General features: G+C 37.7%; 1 long non-coding RNA gene across 1 annotated transcript; it reads left to right on the forward strand.

Annotated features, from left to right (window-relative positions):
* Positions 1-320: 320 nt before the first annotated feature.
* Positions 321-3,626, forward strand: LOC143676331 (uncharacterized). Its single transcript, XR_013172007.1, has 3 exons — positions 321-585; positions 2,387-2,509; positions 3,536-3,626. It is a non-coding gene; the product is annotated as an uncharacterized LOC143676331 (long non-coding RNA).
* Positions 3,627-4,552: the final 926 nt, after the last annotated feature.

Genomic DNA, 4,552 nt, shown 5'->3' on the forward strand with positions numbered 1-4,552 from the left:
GTACAAGATGGATGAAGTAGAATGTTTGGCTTCAAGAATCTCCTGCACTATTAATCCCTTGGGTAATACATCTTAACATTCCCCAACGCATATCGTGCCACCACTAACTGCACATTTTCAGTTAACGCAAAATTCACCAATGTGCCATGCCCAGACTAACATTTTCACATTGATGTGCCTTAATAAAATGATTGACAAGATACATCTTTAGCCCCAAGGACAGCTCCTTCAAGTTTGTACTGTGTCAAAATGCTTGAGATAAGATGACATCATGAAGAGTTACTGTTGATGTATAATATCATATTGCTTCTGTTTTCATTGAAGATAAGTGCATCAGTGACACAACAAACCAGCCATTAGCATTCCTATTTCAGGTAAAGTTCAGTACTTACAGGAAGAGAAATCTGTAAAGACAAACTTTCACTTATTTTCATAAGCCATAGAAAAAGTTTTAATATATGAATTAATTTGTTTATTCAACAAATTTATTAAGGGCTTAATATATGCTAGGTTCTGTTCTAGACACTGGAGATACAGCGGTGGCAATGATAAAAATTCCTACCTTCACGTGCTTACAGTCTCAATGTAAGTAAGAATTACTTTTAACTAATTAAGGAACTTAAGAAAATACACAAGAGATCTTGTTTCCTTTTCTATTTTTCTTGCATTAGATTGTAGAAATATTATTGGTAGAAATTACTAGGCAAGGTAAAGTGAATAGCTTGAGCTCTGGAATCTGATAAACTGGGATTTGACTTCTGGCTTTTCTTCTGGAAAGCTGTGACTTTGGGAAAGTGGCTTGACCTCTTTGAGCCTTGATTTTAATATCTGTTAAATAGGGCAAAAGTCCCTGATTGCCACTTGGGTAAAATGACATAATGCTTGCAAAGTGCTTGGCATAGTGCCTGGAATAGAGCTGGCACTCATTAAATGTTATGTTTATTATTGGTAATATTACTTTATGTCTGTATTGTCACAGGAAGGCTTTGATAAAGAGACTGAGCCTCCTGCTTTGAGATCGATAGGAGCTTGCCTTTCAAACGTGTATGTACATACAAATTCCCTAGGGATCTTGTTAAAATGTAGGTTTTAATTCAGTAGACCTAGAGTAGGAGCTGATATTCTGCATTTCTAGGAAGCTCTCGGATAATGTCACTGCTGCAGCTACTGTTCTGTGAATCATACTTAAGTAACAAATTTATAAAGAACCTTGATTTGACAATAATAAAAGAAACAGTTAAGACTAAGTAGGGCAGGCCAACGTTAAGGAAAAGGGTGCCCCCACACAGCAGAGGATGTCAATGACTTCAGTCATGAGGTATTCTAATAAAACCAAAGGGCAGTAAGGAAAATACCTTATTTATTGCAAAATATATTTATGTAGGTGGGTGGGATGGGCAGAGGGTTGAGTGTCACTAGAACGATTTGCTGGAATGAGCCAAGAGTACCAAGCCTTTTCATTTGGACTGCCCACCTGGAAACATGCACCATTTTGGATTTGTAGTCTCATCTCTGTGTCTATAGGAACTTGCAAATCACATTGCTATCGCTCCATCAGCCATCCACATAATGAGAAATGCTGAGTATAACATTACATCAAGTGCCATATCTGGCACTTGGCAACAGCAGGCAGTTCTTGATATACTGAGTCTTACCTACATCCATGTTAGTCCCCCAATACTTGTATGATTGATAATGTGATAATTTATTGTCTTTGAGTATGTCTAAGAATGTTAGACAAATTCATAAATTACCTAAGTATTCAATTGTTTTAGCAAGTATTTATCGAATGACAACCAGATCTTGGCAGTCTTCTAGACACCAGAGGTACAGCAATGAACAAAAAAATCCTAGACTTCAAGAACTATATATTTTAGTGGGGGAAGGGTGACAAACATTATATTCATATAGTATAAGAAATGTCAGCTAGTGATAAACGCTTTGGAAAGAAATATAGCTGAAGGTGGTCTAGAGAGTGCTGTTGCAAACATAAGTGGGAAAATCAAATTGTGATGCAGGTCCAATAAAACATTGGCCAACCCAGAGGGATTCTCTGGAGCAAATATTAACCAGGGTTGTCCCACATCAGACTGAAATAACTGGCCCTTTATCTCTCACCTTGCTTAGTCATTGGATCCAGGGCATGATGTCAAGCAATGTGGCCCTCCATAGGTGATGGAGAGGCTAAAAAAGGGGGTTGATGATGGGAAGCTGTCTGCTGACTGAACACCTTGCAGCTGGGCAGCAGTTTCCTGTTTGAAACAGGATCCGAACAGTGCACTTCTACGTCTACCACAGAAGTGTACGGAGCGTTTGGAACAGAGAAGTGACATGATGTGACTGATTATCATAATAATAGTAATACAAGCCTCTATGTTTAAAAAAGACTACAGGAAGTCAAGGGCAGATTTAAGAAAGATAAAGACAGAAGGAAGGAGACCCGAGTAGAAGACAATCGCAGTATGGGCAAGAAGTGGTTGTGGCTTGAACCCACCTGATGGCAATGATGGTAAGAGGGGGTAACGTTCTGAAGGAGTAGAATTCTGACTGCATTTTGAAGCTTGTGCTGACAATGTTTACTAATGAACTGAGTATTATCTCTGGTAAAAAAAATGAGTAATAAGTATGATTAAATTGGGGGGTTAGACTGACCGGGGAAAGATGCACTTGTCTTTAGGAGATTGAAAAGTTTGTGAGACGTATAAGAAATTTCGTTTGAGATACATTGATTGTGATACACATCCTATATCAGAGTATAGATGTGAAAAGGTAGTTAGATATACAAATAAGTAGTTCAGGGTATAAATCTAGACAGCAGATGTAAGTTCTTAGAGTCATTAGCATATCAACAACAATTAGAGCCATGAATTAAGTGGATCACCAAATAAGTGTAGATAGAAAAGAGAAGTTTGATACTAAGCCCTGGGAAGCTGTACTGTTGATGAGATAAAGAAAAATCAACAATGGAAACTCAGGAGAGTCCAGGATAGTAGGAAAGACTTTAAGAGTGTAGGGTATCCTGATTATCAATCAAAGATGTTTCAAGAAGGAGGAATGGTCATTTGTGTCAAATGTTTATAGTTCAAGTGAGATAGTGATTGAAAATTGGCCACTGGATTTAATGACAGATTACTGGTAGATGCTACAGAGAGAAGTTTCATTGGAGTGGGCAGAGAAAATACAGGTTAAAAATGGATTCAAGAAAGAATGGGATTAGGGGACTATAGTGAAAGAGAAATAGGGAAATGGGGATCAAAAAACTTAAGTAGAGTTTTTTAGAGCCATTTTAGATTTGTAGAAAAATGTGCAGAATTTACCGAGTTCCCATTTATCTCTCTTCCTACCTCCTATGCATAATTTCCGTTATAATTATCAACATACATTGGTGTGGCATATTTATTACAATTGATGAACCAATATTACATTATTATTAACTTAAATCCATTGTTGATATTAGAGTTCACTCTTTGTATTTTCTTCTATGTGTTTTGACAAAAGCATAATGTCATGTATTCACCATTACTGTACCTTACAGAACAGTTTCACTGTCCTAAAGATGCTCCGTGATTCACCTACTTCTGGCCTCTGCCTCCCTTATCATGAATCCTGACAGCCATTGATCCAAGTACTGTCCCTGTAGTTTTTCCTTTTTCTAGAATATTGTGTAGTTAAAGCATGTTTCCAGACAGGTTTTCATTTCCAGACCGGCATATTTCATATAACAATATGCACAATGCACCAAAGAAGATATACTGATGACAAAAAGCATATGTAAAGGTGTTCAACATCAATGTCATTAGGGATTTGCAAATTAAAACAATGGGATCCCACTACACACCTATTAGAATGGCTAAAATACAAAACACTGACAGCACCAAATGCTGGCAAGGATGTCAAGCAATGGAAATCCTCATTCATTGCTGGCAAGAATACAAAATGGCACAGTCACTTTGTAAAACAGTGTGGCAACTTGTTACAAAACTAAAAATATGGCTCACCATATGTGGTACATGGAATTATGTAATCCCCAATCACATGTTCTTGACCTGCATTTCTATGGGTATAAGCCCCTTGTAAATGTGACCTCTTGAAGATCTTATTTTAGTTAAGGTGTAACCTAACTGAAAAGGTGAGGACCTTAATCAGGTTACCAGAGTCCTTTCTAGAAAAAGTTCAGGCATAAAGAAAGCCACAAGGAGGAGCTGGAAGCCCAAAATGAACAGGAACACAGAAGAGAAAGTAGATGACATTGTCATGTGATAGAAAAGCCAAGGAACCCAGGGATTGCCGGCCAGCCAGATGCCATTGTCCCTGGGAGGGAGCAATACCTCTAGCATTTGAAACCGTGAGCCAATAAATTCCTTTTCTTATGCCAACCCATTATGTCATTGTTGTGATAGCAGCCTAGCAAAACTAAGATATTATACTAGAAAATTGAACTCCTAGGTATTTTCCCAAGTGAGTTGGAAACTGATGTCCACACAGAAACCTGCACATGAATGTTTAAAGCAGCTTTATTCATAATTGCCATATATTAGAAGCAGCTAATATA

This window comes from Tamandua tetradactyla, chromosome 3 (genome assembly GCF_023851605.1).
Source record: "Tamandua tetradactyla isolate mTamTet1 chromosome 3, mTamTet1.pri, whole genome shotgun sequence".
NCBI classification, from domain to species: Eukaryota; Metazoa; Chordata; class Mammalia; order Pilosa; family Myrmecophagidae; genus Tamandua; species Tamandua tetradactyla.